At 44.2% G+C, this 23281-nt stretch overlaps 1 long non-coding RNA gene across 1 annotated transcript in view; it reads right to left on the bottom strand.

Annotated features, from left to right (window-relative positions):
* Positions 1-3223: 3223 nt before the first annotated feature.
* LOC141097928 (uncharacterized) overlaps positions 3224-23281 on the bottom strand; it is a 162601-nt gene continuing 142543 nt past the window's right edge. The window contains exons 3-4 of the long non-coding RNA XR_012234096.1: positions 4291-4436; positions 3224-3578 (exon numbers count right to left, since the gene is read on the bottom strand). This is a non-coding gene — a long non-coding RNA (uncharacterized lncRNA). The remainder of the gene's footprint in view (positions 3579-4290; positions 4437-23281) is intronic.

The raw sequence follows: 23281 nt of genomic DNA, 5'->3' as shown, positions 1-23281 counted from the left end.
TGAGCAAGGCCTCACCTACATTGCACAGGGGCCCGGGGTCAGACACGGCCGGATAGTTCAGGCAAACAGGACCTGGAGAAGCTAAAGTCAGTGAGCAGTGAAGGACCTACGGTCATGTGACCGCAAGGGGATGGGGCTAAGCGTCCTGCTGTCAGAGATAGGCAGAACACTAATACAGGAATTCTCAAAGTCAGACAAAACGGGTCATACACAGAGATAACAGTAAAGTACCAGGGATGAGACAGAACGGAGAGTCGGGGCCAGGCAGTGGTCAAAGCCAAACAGACATAGAAGGTACCAAGCAGAATCCAACAAGCAGTATCCAGAGAACAGACCGAGTCGTACGCAGAGTACCAGATAAACAAGAACACAGCACAAACACACTCAGGGGTCACCACACTATGCCAAGGGCGAAAGTATAACTGACGGGGATAGGAGCTTCCTGAGGCTATAAGAAGCCTTTCCCAGAATCAGGGAGAGGCCACAATCATATGCCCCAGGTGTGCAGGTAAGCCTGCACTGGGATCACAACCTTTAACCCCAGAAATGCCAGTCATCAGCACTGGTTCCAGACATTAACCCCACATGTGCGAGTCAAACCCGCACTGAGATCATGACAACAAGTATCATTAGAAACATTGGTCTTGTAGTAAATCTTGCTTTCCTCTATCCAGGGTAATATTAGTAATGTATCCCATCTGGTGCTTGGGGAGTGGAACAGCATGGGCCTGTGTGATTTCAAATCCCAGGAGTCCGTACCTGGATGCGACTATCGCACGAGAAATACGGCAGTGTGACTTCAGCCTTAGTCCTGTACTCTGGGTCTAGTCCTAATTTTTGGTATAGTTTTCTGGACGTACTTTCTAGAATATCTGACTGTTCTCAAAGTTCTAGTCCCACGATCAGCTCATCCCCCTTCGTCCCCCGTTATCCCCCCTTACAGAGGATATGCAGTGACTTCATCCCATGACTTGGTTTTCATGGACTGCTCCTGAACTGGAGGACCTGCGCCAAGTTGGCGGCTCATGAGTCAGGACGTTCACTGTGACCATGGCTGGAAGCACACGATGGATATGAATGTGGCTTGGATCTTGTTTTTCTTTAGTTTTAAATAGAAAACCGACGCTCAGCGGCCAAGGATCAGATGTATCAGAATCAAATTACAGGTCTGGGCGATGGGCGCTTGCCAAAAAGTGGAAGCTGCATCACCGGATGAGACACATTACACAGCTGGGCCATGGGGAATGACCATGTGCAGGACACAACACAAGGACAGAGGGGACGACTGGGGCCTGAGGAACCTCATACATAAGGCACTCACTGTCACCTGACAGAACCTTTAAGATCTTAATTTCGACACTTCTTGGGTTAGCTTTCCGTAAAAACGCTCACTCAGTCCACTGCTGTGCTTATCCTGTACTGATCACTACTTGCCATCTCCAGAGCTGTGGGTCGCCCTCCCAGGGCTGTGGGGTACTCGGTACCGGGCCGGTAACAGTGGGACGTGTCACAGCAGCGGTGACCCGGACCGTGGCCCTGAGCGCCCAAGTAATAGGAAGATGTGAATGGTGAAATGTAGTTAATGGAATAGTTCGTGACGCCACCTATGGTGTTCGGCAAGAGAGGTGTTAAGCCGATGCTGCAGACAGATCCTCCGGGACAGATGGTGGGGTGCAGCAATGATGTTATAGCCCTCCACAGGCAGGGCTGTTGTCCCAGGGCAGTGTAGATGTGGAGACACTTAGATGGTGTAGTGTTTGGCGCAGGGAATGTAGCAGTGCCAGGCGGACGGATGCTGGAAGGAATGGAGGACACCAGGGCATGTAGTTCCAAAGCTTTACTCACCGTCTGTAGTGCCCGCTTCTGTGCCGTGTCCTCTGGGTCAGGGACTCAGTCAACCTCCAGGCAAGATGGAATGCTCCCTTCCACACTTCGCCAACTTATGTGCCTTTTCTGAACGTCTCCTCTATAGCGCCTTTAAGTGTGAAGATCTCCTAGTACTGAGTTACACTGGAGTTCCTCCTGACAGATGTTCGCAAGAACTCTACTTGTACGGCAGACAGCTGTAGCCTGCTTCGGGGACTGTCTACGCCTGAGTCCTGGCTCTCTATCCGTGTTGCTGTTGTGCTCTCAAGTCTTAAATGGGAGTAGTGCATTTACAGCCCACTACTCCACTGGTGTCTGCTGCAGGACCATTAGCATTCATACAACCTCGGGGACTGGGCCACGGCCTTGCGCTTAGAACTTCTAGGCAGGGTTCTTCCTCTAACCCACGTCCTCTGTGTTTCCTTTCACTCCTACGTTCTGTACTTGTCTTTCTCTCCTATGGAAGCTCAGGCTTCAGTTCAATGTCTTTCTCCTTCTTTCTTTTCCTTTGCCAGCTGGCTCAGATCACTGAGGCAGCTGCAGCACTCCTTCCTCCATCCCTCTTCCAGGGATCCCCACTCCTCTCTGAGTGTCTTCCTCTCTCAGACTCCCCGTCTAACTGACCTGTAATCCTAAACCATCCCACTCTTTTATGTGTTCTAAACTCCACCCACCTCCCAGCACGTTTAGTGTTCCAAGCAGGGAACCACCAAAGGTGCTCTGCTTCTCTCTAAGCAAGGAGCCGCAATGTGGTTTTGCTGAACTACTCTGTTGTGTGGGGTGCGAGTGTTGGAGCGTGGTCAGGAGCCCCCAACTTTCCTGGATGGTGGGGAACCACACCTTAGGAGAAGGTGCAGTACCTCTGTGGCGACTGAGCCTCAGGGGCGCCACAGCTGCAGTCACAGTTCTGCTGGATTACAGATGCCTCAGAGCAGTGCGTTCTGTGGTCTCAGTCTGGATAGTTATACCCATGTTAGTAGGACATCAGCAGCCTTCCTTCTTCATTGACCAAACCGCACTCTGTTCTGCCTCTCACCACAAGTAAATAATGACTTTGTCACTCACCGATCTGAGTTTTGCCACCTTCCCTGATGGCTGGCTCTATTTCTCCTTGCCCGTGCTGGGTTATTGTGGTAGATGGCACACACCTCTCACATCATCGCCCCGTGAGGCAGCTTCTGGATACATGTGCTGCTGCCTGTGTATGGAGGCACCATTGCTCTCTCCCTCTTGATGCTTGTCAGGTGTCGTTTCACCTTGCACTCAGCTCCAGCCAGGTTCAATCATCCCCTGTCCCTCCAGACTTCTATCCAGTGTGAGCAGATTGCGAGATGCAGTGATGGACAGGAGGCAGAACAAGAGTTAACAGATTTATTAACAAAGGGATTACTCCACACAGGGAGGTAATGGGGAAACGGGGATATAGCAGGAGGAAAAGGCCTAGTATATGGGCAGGTTAAGGCAAAAATGGCAATAAATAAAGCAGCTGTTCATGAGGGGTTAAACTTATCAGACCGACAGCTGAAAAGTCCTATTGTTCAACGGTGGCGGCTTCGCAACCGGCACGAGATGATCCGAGGGTCGTCCTGAAGAAGTTAAAGATCTGGTTCCTAACCGTGGCGACAAGTCCTCGCTGTCTCGTGCGGGGTCCTGGGTATGGATTCATCATGCGGAGTAGTCTGTGACGCTGCCCATGCATGGTTCTGCTTGGTCTGAAAATCGAGGGTGAGGTAAGACACAGTTCTATGCAAGTCACCCTGTCTCAGGTGGCACGCGCGCAGCACAAACCAGCCTGGAGCGTCTTGCACTTTCAGATGCAGGAGCCAGCAGGCACACTGCAGGACTCTGCTCAGTCACTGTACTTGACAGTCGGGGGTCTACAGCCAGGCCTGCGCTGTCACGTTGCTTAAAGGACAAAGCACCAACCTGCTGCGCGTGCTGTCTTCCCGCCAAGTCTCCTCTCCCCTTCCTGCGCACAGCCCCTTTTATATCATAGACGCCCCCTGCTGAATAGTGCAAAGGTCGGTCCGGGACGGAAAGCTTTCCCCCGGGCAACAATGGAACCGGCGCAAGAGAGGCATCTCCGATCTGGTCCATCTTCTTACACCAGCGAGCAGAAGTTATTCCCAAACTCCGTCCATCCTACCCACCATGCGTAGGCCACACATCTGCAATCAGTATTCCTGGTTACCAAGTCCTTGTAATTGTTTTTGGTGCTGTTCACACCTCAGAAACTGCAATCAGCTGTAACTACTCATTACAACGAATAAAGTAACTGACCTGCCCGTTCATCAACGTCCTCTACAAATCCCTGATCATATAAGTCTCTGCTTTACCATTTGTTTGCTGCAAGTCCTGGATTGCCTATTATCCGACTGTTCCTGTCTGTACCCACGCACCTGCTCTGCTTGCACCTAGTGTTACCTGCTGTGCTTGTCTGTGCTGTCTTCGTGCTCAGTGATCCACGTGCTGACCAGCAGTGCCTGCTCAACTGCAACATTACTCCCACTGCTTACCCCGACCGGAGGCCACCAGAACCCAACACACCAGGTGAGCCCGAGATGTCAAATCTGTGAAAATATAACAAAATCAAGCAAGATGGAAAAAGTCCCGAAAAATTGAGACAGAACACTGAAAATTATTACATTACTGTGTAAGTGACGGCTTGGGGGTCCAATAAGAGGGGCATAAAATGTTCCCCCCTACATCCAGCACTTGTCTGTCTCTGAGATCATAAGAAAGGGAAGCTACCTGTATACAAAGATACATGGTACAATTCTGTCTGAAGCCACCACTAGGGGGAGCTCACTTTATACAAAGATACATGATAAGATTCTGTCTGCAGCCACCACTTGGAGGAGCTCTCTGTATAAAGAGATACATGATAATGTCCTGTTTGCAGCCACCATTAGTGGGAGATCTCTGTATACAGAGATACATGATAAGATTCTTTCTGCAGCCACCACTAGTGGGAGTTCCCTGTATAGAAAAATACATGATATATTCTGTCTGTAGTCACCACTAGGGGGAGCTCCCTGTATACAAAGGTGCATGATAATATCCTGTCTGCAGCCACCACTAGGGGGAGCTCCCTGTGTACAGAGATACAAGATAAGATTCTGTCTGCAGCCACCACTAGGGGGAGCTCCCTGTAAAGAGAGATACATGATAAATTCTGTCTACAGCCACCACCAGGGGGAGCTCCCTGTCTACAGAGGTACATGATAATGGCCAGTTTGCAGCCACCATTAGTGGGAGCTCCCTGTATACAGAGATATATGATAAGATTCTGTCTGTAGCCACTACTAGGGGGAGCTCCCTGCATACAGAGATGCATGATAAGATCCTGTCTGCAGCCACCACTAGGGGGAGCTCCCTGTATACAGACACATGATAAGATCCTGACAGCAGCCACCACTAGGGGGAGCTCCCTGTATACAGAGATACATGATAAGATTCTGTCTGCAGCCACCACTAGGGGGAGCTTCCTGTATACAGAGATACATGATAAGATTCTGTCTGCAGCCACCACTAGGGGGAGCTCCCTGTATACAGAGGTGCATGATAATATCCTGTCTGCAGCCTCCACTAGGAGGAGCTCCCTATATACAGAGACACGTGATAAGACTCTGTCTGCAGCCACCAATAGGGGGAGCTCCCTGTAAGAGAGATACATGATAAATTCTGTCTACAGCCACCTCTAGGGGGAGCTCCCTGTATACAGCGATACATGGTATGATCCTGTCTGCAGCTACCACTAGAGGGAGCTCCCTGTACACAAAGATACATGATATGATTCTGTCTGCAGCCACCACTAGGGGGAGCTCCCTGTATACAGAGATACAAGATAGGATCCTGTCTGCAGACATGGCTAGGAGGAGCTCACTATATACAGAGATACATGATAAGATCATGTCTGCACCCACCACTACGGGGAGTTCCCTGTATACAAAGACACTAGGTATGATTCCTCTGCAGCCACCACTAGCTCCCTGTATACAGAGATACATGATATTTTCTGTCTGTAGTCACCACTAGGGGAAGTTCCCTGTATACAGAGATGCATGATAATATCCTGTCTGCAGCCACCACTAGGAAGAGCTCCCTGTATACAGAGATAAATGATAATATCCTATCTGCGGTCATCACTAGGGGAGCTCCTGTATACAGAGATACTTGATAAGATTCTGTCTGTAGTCACCACTAAGGGTACCGTTACACCTACGGTAGCTATGCACCAGCGATCCCGACTAGCGATATGACGCAGTCAGGATCGCTGGTGCATCGCTAGGTGGTCGCTAGTAAGCTGCCACACAGGCAGATCTCACCAGCGACATCGCTGGGGACGGGGATCGCTACTTACCTGTCAGGCGAGGCGATCCTGCGTCCTCCCGCCCGGCTCCACGCTCGTCGCTCGTCGTCACAGCAGGAAGCGCCGCAGGAAGCCGACGACGAGAAATGATCCAGCAGCTTCTCGCGCGATCAGCGATTACCAGCGGGGGAGCCGGTCGGAGGTAAGTATCACATGCAGCGATATCGCTAGCAATATCGCTGCAACGTCACAAAATCGGTGACTTTGCAGCGATATTGCTAGCGATATCGCAGTGTGTAACGGGGGCTTTAGGGTAGCTCCCTGTATACAGAGATACATGATATAGTCTGTCTGAAGTCACCACTAGGGGGAGCTCATTGTATACAGAGATGTATGATAATATCCTGTCTGCAGCCACCACTAGGGGGAGCTTCCTGTATACAAAGATACATAATAATATTAATAATAATAATAATAATAATAATAATAAATGGTATAATTCTGTCTGCAGCCACCACTAGGGGGAGCTCCCTCTAAAGAAAGATACATGATAAATTCTGTCTGCATTCACCACTAGGGGGAGCTCCTTGTATATAAAGATACATGATATGATTCTGTCTGCAGCTGCCACTCGGGGGAGCTCCTGTAAACAGAGATACAGTTGTGGCCAAAAGTATTGACACCCCTGCAATTTTGTCATATAATACTCAGTTTCTTCCTGAAAATGATTGCAAACACAAATTCTTTGGTATTATTATCTTCATTTAATTTGTCTTAAATGAAAAAACACAAAAGAGAATGAAGCAAAAAGCAAAACATTGATCATTTCACACAAAACTCCAAAAATGGGCCAGACAAAAGTATTGGCACCCTCAGCCTAATACTTGGTTGCACAACCTTTAGCCAAAATAACTGCGACCAACAGCTTCCGATAACCATCAATGAGTTTCTTACAATGCTCTGCTGGAATTTTAGACCATTCTTCTTTGGCAAACTGCTCCAGGTCCCTGATATTTGAAGGGTGCCTTCTCCAAACTGCCATTTTTAGATCTCTCCACAGGTTTTCTATGGGATTCAGGTCTGGACTCATTGCTGGCCACCTTAGATGTCTCCAGTGCTTTCTCTCAAACCATTTTCTAGTGCTTTTTGAACTGTGTTTTGGGTCATTGTCCTGTTGCAAGACCCATGACCTCTGAGGGAGACTCAGCTTTCTCACACTGGGCCCTACATTATGCTGCAAAATTTGTTGGTAGTCTTCAGACTTCATAATGCCATGCACACGGTTAAGCAGTCCAGTGCCAGAGGCAGCAAAGCAACCTCAAAACATCAGGGAACCTCCGCCATGTTTGACTGTAGGGACCGTGTTTTTTTCTTTGAATGCCTCTTTTTTCTCCTGTAAACTCTATGTTGATGCCTTTGCCCAAAAAGCTCTACTTTTGTCTGATCTGACCAGAGAACATTCTTCCAAAACATTTTAGGCTTTTTCAGGTAAGTTTTGGCAAACTCCAGCCTGGCTTTTTTATGTCTCGGGGTAAGAAGTGGGGTCTTCCTGGATCTCCTACCATACAGTCCCTTTTCATTCAGATGCTGACGGATAGTACGGGTTGACACTGTTGTACCCTCGGACTGCAGGGCAGCTTGAACTTGTTTGGATGTTAGTCGAGTTTCTTTATCCAACATCCGCACAATCTTGCATTGAAATCTCTTGTCAATTTTTCTTTTCCGTCCACATCTAGGGAGGTTAGCCACAGTGCCATGGGCTTTAAACTTCTTGATGACACTGCGCACGGTAGACACAGGAACATTTAGGTCTTGGAGATGGACTTGTAGCCTTGAGATTGCTCATGCTTCCTCACAATTTGGTTTCTCAAGTCCTAAGACAGTTCTTTGGTCTTCTTTCTTTTCTCCATGCTCAATGTGGTACACACAAGGACACAGGACAGAGGTTGAGTCAACTTTACTCCATGTCAACTGGCTGCAAGTGTGATTTAGTTATTGCCAACACCTGTTAGGTGCCACAGGTAAGTTACAGGTGCTGTTAATTACACAAATTAGAGAAGCATCACATGATTTTTCAAACAGTGCCAATACTTTTGTCCACCCTCTTTTTTATGTTTGGTGTGGAATTATACCCAATTTGGCTTTAGGACAATTCTTTTTGTGTTTTTTCATTTAAGACAAATTAAATGAAGATAATAATAACAAAGAATTTGTGTTTGCAATCATTTTCAGGAAGAAACTTAGTATTATCTGACAGAATTGTAGGGGTGTCAATACTTTTGGCCACAACTGTACATGGTAAGATCCTGTCTGCAGCCACCACTAGGAGGAGCTCCGTGTACACAAAGATACAAGATAAGATCCTGTCTGCAGCCACCACTAGGGGGAGGTCCCTTTACACAGAGATAAAAGATAAGATCCTGTCTGCAGCCAACACTAGGGGGAGGTCCCTATATACAGAGATACAGGATAACATTCTCTCTGCAGCCACTACTAGGGGAGCTCCCTGTACACAGAAATACATAAGATTCTGTCTGCAGTCACCACTAGTGTTGAGCGATACCATACGATACCCTAAAATGGATCGGATAGTATCGGCCCTATACGAAAAAGTATCGGGTATTGCCGATTCCGATACCGGAAGTCCCATTCAAGTCTATGGGACTTCCGATATCGGAATAAGAAAAGCCCTTTTCTGTCCTTGTACAGCCTCTCGGGGGTGTGTACGGACCTTCCGGGGGTCTGTGCCGACTGCCCGGGGGTCTGTGCGGACTGCCGGGGGTCTGTACCGGCCTGCCGGGGGGGCTGTGCCAGCCTGCCGGTGGTCTGTACCGACTGTCCGGGGGTCTGTGCGGACTGCCGGGGGTCTGTACCGGCCTGCCGGGGGTCTGTGCCGGCCTGCTGGTGGTCTGTACCGACTGTCCGGGGGTCTGTGCAGGCTGTAGGGGTCTGTGCAGGCATCGTCCGATGGGACTACAAGTCCCATCTGGCGAAGCCTGCTGCCATGACTGTGATTGACATATTAGCAAATGATGGGACAGTAGTAGTCACATCATCCGGCTAATGTGTTGAATGTAAAAAAATAAATAAATACATGCTACATACATACTACATGCTACATACATACTACATACATGCTACATACATGCAACATACATGCTACATACATACTACATATATACTACATGCATGCAACATACATACATACAACATATATACTACATGCATGCAACACGCATACTACATATATACTACATGCATGCAACATGCATACTACATATATACTACATGCATGCAACATACATACATACTACATATATACTACATGCAACATGCATACTACATATATACTACATGCATGCAACATACATACTACATATATACTACATGCAACATGCATACTACATATATACCACATGCATGCAACATGCATACTACATATATACCACATATATACTACATGCATGCAAGATACATACAACACATATACTACATGCATGCAACATACATACTACATATATACCACATATATACTACATGCATGCAACATACATACATACTACATATATACTACATGCATGCAACATACATACTACATATATACCACATGCATGCAACATGCATACTACATATATGCCACATATATACTACATGCATGCAACATACATATATACTACATATATGCTACATGCAACATGCATACTACATGCATGCAACATACATACTACATATATACTACATGCAACATGCATACTACATATATACCACATGCATGCAACATGCATACTACATATATACCACATATATACTACATGCATGCAACATACATACAACACATATACTACATGCATGCAACATACATACTACATATATTCCACATATATACTACATGCATGCAACATACATACATACTACATATATACTACATGCATGCAACATACATACTACATATATACCACATGCATGCAACATGCATACTACATATATGCCACATATATACTACATGCATGCAACATACATATATACTACATATATGCTACATGCAACATGCATGCTACATATATACTACATGCATGCAACATACATACTACATATATACTACATGCAACATGCATACTACATATATACCACATGCATGCAACATGCATACTACATATATACCACATATATACTACATGCATGCAACATACATACAACACATATACCACATATATACTACATGCATGCAACATACATACATACTACATATATACTACATGCATGCAACATACATACTACATATATACCACATGCATGCAACATGCATACTACATATATACCACATATATACTACATGCATGCAACATACATACAACACATATACTACATGCATGCAACATACATACTACATATATACCACATATATACTACATGCATGCAACATACATACATACTACATATATACTACATGCATGCAACATACATACTACATATATACCACATGCATGCAACATACATACTACATATATACCACATGCATGCAACATGCATACTACATATATGCCACATATATACTACATGCATGCAACATACATATATACTACATATATGCTACATGCAACATGCATACTACATATATACTACATGCATGCAACATACATACTACATATATACCACTTGCATGCAACATGCATACTACATATATACCACATATATACTACATGCATACTACATATATACCACATATATACTACATGAATTCAACATACATACATACAACATATATACTACATGCAACATACATACATACAACATATACACTCACTGGCCACTTTATTAGGTACACCATGCTAGTAACGGGTTGGACCCCCTTTTGCCTTCAGAACTGCCTCAATTCTTCGTGGCAGAGATTCAACAAGGTGCTGGAAGCATTCCTCAGAGATTTTGGACCATATTGACATGATGGCATCACACAGTTGGCGCAGATTTGTCGGCTGCACATCCCTGATGCGAATCTCCCGTTCCACCACATCCCAAAGATGCTCTATTGGATTGAGATCTGGTGACTGAGGAGGCCATTTGAGTACAGTGAACTCATTGTCATGTTCAAGAAACCAATCTGAGATGATTCGAGCTTTATGACATGGCGCATTATCCTGCTGAAAGTAGCCATCAGATGCCTGTTCTTAGCTGAGAGGAGTGGTACCCAGTGTGGTCTTCTGCTGCTGTAGCCCATCTGCCTCAAAGTTCGACGCACTGTGCGTTCAGAGATGCTCTTCTGCCTACCTTGGTTGTAACGGGTGGCAATTTGAGTCACTGTTGCCTTTCTATCAGCTCGAACCAGTCTGCCCATTCTCCTCTGACCTCTGGCATCAACAAGGCATTTCCGGCCACAGAACTGCCGCTCACTGGATTTTTTTTCTTTTTCGGACCATTCTCTGTAAACCCTAGAGATGGTTGTGCGTGAAAATCCCAGTAGATCAGCAGTTTCTGAAATTCTCAGACCAGCCCTTCTGGCACCAACAATCATGCCACGTTCAAAGGCACTCAAATCACCTTTCTTCCCCATACTGATGCTCGGTTTGAACTGCAGGAGATTGTCTTGACCATGTCTACATGCCTAAATGCACTGAGTTGCCGCCATGTGATTGGCTGATTAGAAATTAAGTCTTAACACACAGTTGGACAGGTGTACCTAATAAAGTGGCCAGTGAGTGTATACTACATGCAACATACATACATACAACATATATACTACATGCATTCAACATGCATACTACATATATACCACATATAACATATATACCACATATATACTACATGCATGCAACATACATATATACTACATATATACTACATGCAACATGCATACTACATATATATTACATGCATGCAACATACATACATGCTACATTTATACCACATGCATGAAACATGCATACTACATATATACCACATATATACTACATGAATACTACATATATACCACATGCATGCAACATACATATATACAACATATATACTACATGCATGCAACATACATATATACAACATATATACTACATGCAACATACATACTAAATATATACTACATGCATGCAACATACATATATACTACATATATACTACATGCAACATACATACTACATATATACTACATGCAACATACATTCTACATATTTACTACATGCATACTACATATATGCCACATGCATGCAACATACATATATACAACATATATACTACATGCATGCAACATGCATACTACATATATACCATATATATACTACATGCATGCAACATGCATACTACATATATACTACATGCATACTACATATATACCACATGCGTGCAACATACATATATACAACATATATAGTACATGCATGCAACATGCATACTACATATATACCACATATATACTACATGCATACTACATTTATACCACATGCATACTACATATATACAACATATATACTACATGCAACATACTAGATATATACTACATATATACTACATGCATGCAAAATACATATATACTACATATATACTACATGCAACATACATACTACATATGTAGTACATGCAACATACATACTACATGCATGCAACATACATACATACTACATACATACTACATATATACTACATGCATACTACGTATATACCACATGCATGCAACATACATATATACAACATATATACTACATGCATGCAACATGCATACTACATATATACTACATTCATGCAACATACATATATACAACATATATACTACATGCTTCATACATACTACATATATACTACATGCATGCAACATGGAAACTACATATATACTACATGCATGCAACATACATACTACAAATATACCACATATATACTACATGCATACTACATATATACCACATGCATGCAACATAAATATATACAACATATATACATGCATATATACTACATGCTACATACATACTACATACATACTACATATATACCACATGCATGCAACATGCATACTACATATATACTACATGCATGCAACATACATACATACTACATATATACCACATGCATGCAACATGCATACTACATATATACTACATACATGCAACATACATATATATTACATACAATACATTCATACAATACATACATATAGACATATAGTACATATAACATAGAGTACATACTCACCATCACTTGTCACTTTGTTCCCCGAAGCCATTGTCATCTGTGGAATAAATATTAAAATAACAAACCACCAATATACTTACCCCTGATCCGCAGAAGTCCACGAGTGTCCCACGATGATCTTGCATGAAGAACAGCAGCATCAGCTGATGCTACCATTCTCTACGGGCTCCAGGATCCAATGACGGGAGGTAGGTATCCTTCTGCACTGTATTCCTTCGCCACTGTAAAAAAAAAGTCCCTAGTCTCACTTTATGGCAAAAGCTGCGTGGGAAATTTCTCACACAGCAAAGCCATAAAGTGGCATACTTTTATATATTTACAAAATCCCATAGCATGTTTGCATAGGGAGACACAGCAAAGGGAAACTCATGTCTGCAAGACCCTCACATGGCCTTACCTATCCGAAATCTTCATACTTCTCACTGCAGGCTACAGACAATTGGAAAATAATTTCAAATACATAAGACTTATGATACAAATGATTTACTTTTAATTTCTTGACTAAACAGTTTAAGATCTGAAGTTGCTGCAGTTTTGACGCTGCGTATTTATGCAGATGTTACAGCATACTGGATGGGATTTCTAGAAATCTCATGCGGCCCCAGAGGCAGGCATCTACGGCCCGCGGTGCACCATGTGTCTCACTCCCTGAGGCAGGGGGAAGGCACACATTCAGGAGCCGCGATGGCATTGGCTGTTCTGTGTGCACACACTGCACAGGACCTGTGATGAGGTCACAGGAGGGGGAGGAGTCAGGGGTCACATGATCAGGGGCCTCAGTGTGTGCAGGACGGACGCTGCTGTCTGTGTGCTGGTTGTTATGGTACTGGATGAAGGTAAGTTTATGCGTGGGGTCAGGAGGGGTTTACAGGGTGGATTGAGCAGAGCCCTGTGTGTTTGAGGTGTACGGAGCAGAGCCCTGTGTGTACAAGGTGTACGGAGCGGAGCCCTGTGTGTACGAGATGTACAGAGCGGAGCCCTGTGTGTACGAGATGTACGGAGCGGAGCCCTGTGTGTACGAGGTGTAAGGAGCGGAGCCCTGTGTGTACGAGGTGTAAGGAGCGGAGCCCTGAGTGTACGAGGTGTAAGGAGCGGAGCTCTGTGTGTACAAGGTGTATGGAGTGGAGCCCTGTGTGTATGAGGTGTATGGAGCAGAGCCGTGTGTGTACAAGGTGTACGGAGCCCTTTGTGTACGAGGTGTATGGAGCACAGCCCTGTGTGTATGAGGTATACGGAGCCCTGTGTGTATGAGGTGTACGGAGCGGAGCCGTGTGTGTACAAGGTGTATGGAGCAGAGTTGTGTGTGTACGAGGTGTATGGAGCCCTGTGTGTATGAGGTGTACGGAGCGGAGCCCTGTGTGTACAAGGTGTATGGAGTGGAGTTGTGTGTGTATGAGGTGTACAGAGCCCTGTGTGTATGAGGTGTATGGAGCGAAGCCCTGTGTGTTCGAGGTGTACAGAGCGGAGCCCTGTGTGTACGAGGTGTATGGAGCAGAGCCGCGCGTGTATTAAGTTTAAAAGGAATGCGGCCCCCCAGCTCAAATTTTTTTTTATGTGCAGCCCATTTACTCTGCCGTGTTTGAGACCTCAGACATAACACAAGAGGACACCATATAATAAGAGACAGTGTTGTATATAACAAGAGAGGATACTATGTAATAAGGGATGGTGCTGTACATAACAAGAGAGGGCACTATGGAATAGGAGATTATGTTGCACATATCAGGAGAGAACATTATGTAATTAAGGACGGTGCTATCCACAACAATCCTTTGGTAATCTTTAGATTTCATGATGCCTCACTCACAGTCAAAGCAGCTACTGCTAGAGGCAGCAAAACAACCCCGAATCATCTTTGAACCTCCATCATATTTGACTGTAGGTACTGTGCTCTTTTCTTTGTAGGCTTCATTCCTTTTTCAGTAAACAGTAGAATGATGTGCTTTACTAAAAACCTCTATCTGGTTTTATCTGTGTACAAAATGCTTTCCCAAAGGATTTTGGCTTACTCACTTACATTTTCACAAACTGCAGTCTAGTTTATTTATGTTTTATGTGTCAGCAGTGGGGTCCTCCTTGTTCTCCTGCCATAACGTTTCATTTCATTCACATGTGTACGTATAGTTCACGCTGACACTGATGCACCCTGAGCTTGCAGGACAGATTGGATTTGTTTGGCACTTGATTAGGGCTTATCCACCATCAGGACTATCCTGTGTTGCAACAGTTCATGAATTTTTCCCTGCTGTCCACATCCAGGGAGATTAGTTACAGTACCATGGGTTGTCAGCTTCTTGGTTATGTTGGGCACCATGGACACAGAAACCTCAAGATCTCTGGAGATGGACTTTTTTTTCAACAATTTTGGTTCTCTAGCTCTCAGACTATTTGCTTCTCCTCTTTCTGATCTCCTTGCTTAGGGCTCATACTCACTTGCGAGAGACTCGCACGATTCTCGTGCGAGTCTATCGCATGGAAATCTGGCACTGCCACAGGTACTCGGACCAGAGCGTGCGGCTGCATAGAAAGACATGTAGCCGCATGCTCCGGTCCGTGTGCTGGCGGCAGTGCCAGGTTTTCGTGCGAGTCTCACGCAAGTGAGTATGAGCCCTTAGTGTGGCACACACAGACACACAATGCAAAGATTTAATCAATTTCACCCTTTCTATCTTGTTTCAGATGTGATTTTCATATTGCCCACACCTCCCACACCTATTACTTGCCACAGGTGAGTGTGAACAGGCATAACATGCTTGAAACAAAGTGGTTTGTTTATGTACAATTTTGGAAAGGTTCCAATACACACAAAGGGAACAAACATGTGAGTAACAAAGTATGTGTAACTTCAGTAACTTTCTGGGACAATTTAAAGGGTGCCAACACCCTCAGCTATGACTGTATGAACCAGGATTCCGTTGCGATGGGAATGGCTTTCTGAGCATGAATTGTGGCAGGAGCCAGTGACTATAAATGATAGGATGAATCCACCTGTAGCTGGAATGTATGGGGGTCCTAGCTGGAGGGGCCTTTAATCTCAGACGTTAGTTCTGTATTTTCGCTTACACCCTGTGTAATAAAGCCGCCGTCCACACCGCGCAGACTCCACATCCGGAGCAGAATTCCAGCTCCCACTAATTAATTTGGTTTCGGCAGCTGAGCGGCCACACAGGATTTACGCTTTTTCCCTCTGCCGTGTTCCATGTAATTGTAACAAATACTAAACCCGTCTGGATCCGGCCGGCCTTTCCATTGTGGCAGATCCAAGATGCATGTTCAGACTTTCCATGGGCACAAAGCAGAGTTTAGTGCCCTAAACCTGAGACATTAACCTGAGCGCCTGATAAAAGGGAGCGGATGGATCACCTGCTGGTAGAAATCCAGGGATTACACTGATACTTTCTGGAACAAGCGATAACACAGATCAATTAGCGTCTCTGAAGATGAATTAGCAGGATCTCAGATAACGCTGATGCTCTGCGCAGTAAACACGCCGCTGGCAGTGTGCCCCGCCTGGGCACGGCCGAGTAATGCTCAGCTATGCGAGTCTGGTGCCAACACATTGTCCTAGCACACGTCCTCATGTGCTCAGAGGAGATCTGCTGACAACCTCTGTCTCAGGGCAGGGAACGGACTGTTGTCAGGATTAGGTCAGGCTTTGTCCAATTCTATTGTTTTCCAAAAAAAGATAAGAGGCATCATAGACACCTGACTGCCGCTTATCACACATCTACTTAAAACGCATGATGGAGACATGAAGAAAATGCCTCTGGGGACAGCAAGCAGACGAGCAAAGGAAAGCAACATCTATCAGAAAGTGGCAAAACCTGTAATTATGCAACAGTAAAGTTTCATTTCTGGGGACTGCGCTGGCCCTTTAAGACTTGACACAACAATAAACATTTATTTCTTTAGATAATGGCTTTAATAGTAAATATTTACAGTCACTGATGTCAAAGAATGTTGAACTTGTTGGACCCGAGTCTTTTTTCAACCTATGTAACTATGTCCTACAGGAGAACGGGCTTAAAGATGATCTCCAGAGAAGCTTTATAGAAATCTCTTCCTGCCCCTAGAAACTATTTTTATACTAGAAACCTTTTATCTAATGCTTTCTATCTGCAGCCTGCAGTATAAAGTATGGAGGTTTTCATTCTAGCTATCCTGGCAATATTTCTACTTTTATATATTTACAAAATCCCATAGATAGCATGTTTGCATAGGGAGACACAGGAAAGGGAAACTCATGTCTGCAAGACCCTCACATGGCCTTACCTATCCGAAATCTTCATACTTTACACTGCAGGCTACAGACAATTGGAAAATAATTTCAAATACATAAGACTTAGTTATGATACAAACGATTTACTTTTAATTTCTTGACTAAACAGTTTAAGATCTGAAGTTGCTGCAGTTTTGACGCTGCGTATTTATGCAGCTGTTACAGCATAGTGGATGGGATTTCTAGAAATCTCATCCACTATGCGTGTGCGTGCGGATCACCCGCCGACATTGACATGGGGCGCGAGTTTACGAGCTGCAGCATGTCTATTTCTCTTGCAGACACACTGGTCTCCGCAACACACATTTCCAAAATAGAAATGTATTGGACGCGGTGAATCCGCACGGTTCAGTGATCACATGCCGATTTATCTGCGTGTTTTGGATGCAACGAAGCTAAGCATCCCAAGTGCTACTACATCTAGATCATGGGCACGTAGCCGTATACAGTTGTGCTCAAACGTTTACATACCCCGGCAGAATTTTTGCTTTCTTGACCTTTTTTCAGAGACTATGAGAGATACTGTAACTGCAAACCATTTTCTCCACTCATGGCTGGTGGTTGGGTGAAGTCATTTATTGTCAAACTACTGTGTTTTCTCTCTTTTTTTTTTATAATTCTTTATTTAACCCCTTCACCCCCAAGGGTGGTTTGCACGTTCATGACCGGGCTAATTTTTACAATTCTGACCACTGTACCTTTATGAGGTCATAACTCTGGAACGCTTCCATGGATCCCGGTGATTCTGACATTGTTTTCTCGTGACATATTGTACTTCATGTTAGTGGTAAAATTTCATTCAAATAACTTGCGTTTATTTGTGAGAAAAACGGAAATTTGGCGAAAATTTTGAAAATTTCGCAATTTTCCAACTTTGAATTTTTATGCCCTTAAATCACAGAGATACAGCACACAAAAAACTTGATAACTAACATTTCCCACATGTTTACTTTACATCAGCACAATTTTGGAACCAAAATTTTTTTTTGTTAGGAAGTTATAAGGGTTAAAAGTTGACCAGCGATTTCTCATTTTTACAACACCATTTTATTTTTAGGACCACATCACATTTGAAGCCACTTTGAGGGGTCTATATGATAGAAAATACCCAAAAGTGACACCATTCTAAAAACTGCACCCCTTAAAGTGCTCAAAACCACATTCAAGAAGTTTATTAACCCTTTAGGTGCGTCACAGGAATTTTTTTGAATATTTAAAAAAAATGAACATCTAACTTTTTTTCATAAAAAAAATACTTCAGGTTCAATTTTTTTTATTTTACCAAGGGTAGCAGGAGAAATTGGACTGCAAAAGTTATTGTGCAATTTGTCCTGAGTACGCAGATACCTGGTATGTGGGGGGGAACCACTGTTTCGGTGCATGGCAGAGCTCAGAATGGAAGGAGCGCCGTTTGACTTTTTCAATGCAAAATTGGCTGGAATTCAGATTGGACGCCATGTCACGTTTGGAGAGTCCCTGATGTACCTAAACAGTGGAAACCCCCTACAAGTGACCCCATTTTGGAAACTAGACCCCCCAAGGAACTTATCTAGATATGTGGTGAGAACTTTGAACCCACAAGGGCTTTACAGAAGTTTATAACGTACAGCGGTACAATTAAAAAATCATATTTTTTCCACAAAAATGATCTTTTCACCCCAATTTTTATTTTCCCAAGGGTAACAGGACCCTAAAAGTTATTGTGCAATTTGTCCTGAGTACGCTGATACCCCACATGTGGGGGTAAACCACTATTTGGGCGCATGGCAGAGCTCGGAAGGGAAGCAGCGCCATTTGACGTTTTTGGCTGGAATTGAGATCGGACACCATGTCGCGTTTGGAAAACCCCTGATGTACCAAAACAGTGGAAACCCCCCACAAATGACACCATTTTGGAAACTAGACCCCCTACGGAACTTATCTAGATGTGTGGTGAGCACTTTGACCCCCCCAGTGCTTCACAGAAGTTTATAATGCCCGGGCGTGAAAATAAAAAATTTGTATTTTTTCCACAAACATGATCTTTTAGTCACCATTTTTTTATTTTCCCAAGGGTACCAGGAGAAATTGGACCCCAAAAGTTGTTGTCCAATTTGTCCTGAGTATGCTGATACCCCATATGTGGGAGAAAACTACTGTATGGGCACACGTCGGGGCTCGGAAGGGAAGTAGTGACGTTTTGGAATGCAGACTTTGAAGGAATGGTCTGCGGGTGTCATGTTGCCTTTGGAGAGCCCCTAATGTACCTAAACAGTGGAAACCCCCCACAAATGACACCATTTTGTAAACTAGACCCCCCCCAAGGAACTTATCTAGATGTGTGGTGAACACTTTGAACCCCCCAGTGCTTCACAGAAGTTTATAACGCCCGGGCGTGAAAATAAAAAATTCGTATTTTTTCCACAAACATGATCTTTTAGTCACCATTTTTTTATTTTACCAAGGGTACCAGGAGAAATTGGACCCCAAAAGTTGTTGTCCAATTTGTCCTGAGTATGCTGATACCCCATATGTGGGAGAAAACTACTGTATGGGCACACGTCGGGGCTCGGAAGGGAAGTAGTGACGTTTTGGAATGCAGACTTTGAAGGAATGGTCTGCGGGTGTCATGTTGCCTTTGGAGAGCCCCTGATGTACCTAAACAGTGGAAACCCCCCACAAATGACCCCATTTTGAAAACTAGACTCACTAAGGAACTTATCTAGATGTGAGGTGAGCACTTTGAACCCCCAAGAGCTTCACAGAAGTTTATAATGCCAGGGCATGAAAATAAAAAAATCGTATTTTTTCCAGAAACATGATCAATTAGTCCCCAATTTTTTCATTTTCCCAAGGGTAACAGGAGAAATTGGACCCCCAAAAGTTGTTGTCCAATTTGGCCTGAGTACGCTGACACCCCATATGTGGGAGAAAACTACTGTATGGACACACGTCGGGGCTCGGAAGGGAAGCAGTGACGTTTTGGAATGCAGACTTTGATGGAATGGTCTGCGGGTGTCATGTGCGTTTGGAGAGCCCCTGATGTACCTAAACTATTGAAACGCCCCACAAGTGACCCCATTTTGGACACTAGACCCCCCACGGAACTTATCTAGATGTGTGGTGAGCACTTTGAACCCCCAAGTGCTTCACAGAAGTTTATAACACTCGGACGTGAAAATAAAAAAATCATTTTTTTCCACAAAAATGATATTTTTGCCCCCAATTTTTTATTTTCCTAAGGGTAACAGGAGAAATTGGACCCCAAAAATTGTTTTGCAATTTGTCCTGAGTAGGTTGATACCCTACATGTGGGGTAAAACACTGTTTGGGCGCATGGCAGAGCTTGGAAGGGAAGGAGCAACATTTGACTTTTTCAACTCAGAATTGGCTGGAATTGAGATCAGACGCCATGTTGCATTTGGAGAGCCCCTGATGTGCCCAAACAGTGGAAACCCCCCAATTATAACTCCAACCCTAACTCCAACACACCCCTAACCCTAAACCGAGCCCTAACCCTAGCCCTAACCCTAGCCCTAACCCTAACCATAGCCCTAACCCTAGCCCTAACCCTAACGGGAAAATGGAGATAAATACTTTTTTTTAAATTTTATTATTTTTCCCTAACTAAGGGGGTGATGACGGGGGGTTTGATTTACTATTTATGGCGGTTTTTATATTTGGCAGCTGTCGCACGCTAAAAGACGCTTTTTATTGTAAAAATAGTTTTTGCATCACCACATATTGAGAGCTATAATTTTTCCGTATTTTGACCCACCGAGTCATGTGAGGTCTTATTTTTTGCGGGACGACTTGACGTTTTTTTATTGGTACCATTTTCGGGCACGTGACATTTTTTGATCGCTTTTTATTCCTATTTTTGGGACACAGAATGAACAAAAACCAGCGTTTCATGAATTTCTTTTGGGGGGGTGCGTTTACACCGTTCCGCGTGCGGTAAAATTGATAAAGCGGTTTTATTCTTCGGGTCACTACGGTTACAGCGATACCTCATTTATGTCATTTTTTTATGTTTTTGTCAGTTTTATGCAATGAAAACTATTTTATATAAAAAATTATTATTTTTGCATCGCTTTATTCTGTGAGCTATAACTTTTTTATTTTTTCTCTGATGATGCTGTGTGGCGGCTCTTTTTTTGCGGGACAAGATGACGTTTTCAGCGGTACCATGGATATTTATATGCGTCTTTTTGGTCACGCGTTATTTCACTTTTTGTTTGGCGGTATGATAATAAATCATTATTTTTTGCTTCGTTTTTTATTTTTATTTTTTAAGGGGTTCGCTAAAGGGGTTAACTAATGGGACAGTTTTATAGGGCGGGTCATTACGGACGCGGCGATACCTAATATGTGTACTTTTATTGTTTTTTTTATTATTTCCAAAAAATGGATTTATTGGGGGAATATTTTTTTTTTTTTTTTTCTAATTTATTTGGCGATTTTTTTTTTAATTATTTTAACACTTTTTTTTTTTTTTTACTTTATTAAATAGTCCCAGGTGGGACATCACTGTCCTGTGACAGATCGCTGATCTGTCACATCACAGATCACTGTGACAGATCTGACACAGGCACTGCAGAAGGTTTCCTCATGCCTGCGCTTTGCAGGCACTGAGGAAGCCAGCTTCCTCAGGCCCCCGTCGCCATCTTGGATCCGGGGGCCTGGAGGAAAGGAGTCCCCAGCAGCAGCGCTGCACATTGCGCTGCCGTGGGGGGCTCAGGGAAGCACGGAGGGAGCCCCCTCCCTGCCGATGCTTCCCTTTAACCCCCGGTACACCGCGATCATGTTTGATCGCGGTGTGCAAGGGGTTAACGTGTCGGGGGCGGTCCGTGACCGCCCCTGACACATTGTGCCGGGTGTCAGCTGTGATAATCAGCTGACACCCGGCCGCGATCAGCGGCGCTCACCACGTGGGCGCCGCTGATCGCGCTAGACGTACTATCCCGTCCATGGGCATAGGGTCCCGGGTCCCATGGACGGGATAGTACGTCTCATGTCAGGAAGGGGTTAAAGACTCACAACGAAAACCAAGTTCGCATAATAATTGAAACCAGATAAGTAGACGAATACAAGCAATACAACTTAACTCCCGACCAAGACAATCGTCCACGAGTCCTTAACATCCGGGGAGCTGGTAGTAGAGGTCAATGACCCAATTCGGAGGGTGTTTTATTTTTTAACTTTTAACAAACAGTATAGGAAAGAAATGATACAACAGAGGAAGAAGAAGGAGAGCAGTTGAAGTGAAAAAAGAGAGTGGGGGGGGAATAAGTAACGGAGCCAAAAGAGGCAAAAAAATAAAATGGGGGGAGGGAAGGAGAAAACGAGGGGGTAAGAGAAGGAGTACCCACCCGACCAAGTCCACCACTCAGCCTAATGTTTTCAGTTAACCTCAGGGGGTTTGCCTCCAGCATTAGATCACAATACTCATTAGAGCTTCGAAAATCTATCCAAGTCAAGTAGCCTAAAACTTTGAGTATGATTCATGTATGGATGAGGCGAGGTCCTCCATATACATAATTTCATTGACTTTTGCGATCCACTGAGTTATGGTTGGAGGAGCGGGACTCTTCCATCTCTCTGGGATGCAAGCCCTCGCAGCCATGATCAAAAATTCCAACAAAGAGGATTTATAGATCTGGAGAGGCATTTCA

This window comes from Dendrobates tinctorius, unplaced genomic scaffold (genome assembly GCF_039654945.1).
Source record: "Dendrobates tinctorius isolate UK_male_01 unplaced genomic scaffold, ASM3965494v1 ptg000010l, whole genome shotgun sequence".
In the NCBI taxonomy this organism is placed as follows: domain Eukaryota; kingdom Metazoa; phylum Chordata; class Amphibia; order Anura; family Dendrobatidae; genus Dendrobates; species Dendrobates tinctorius.
This window is presented reverse-complemented; position numbering and strand designations above follow the sequence as displayed.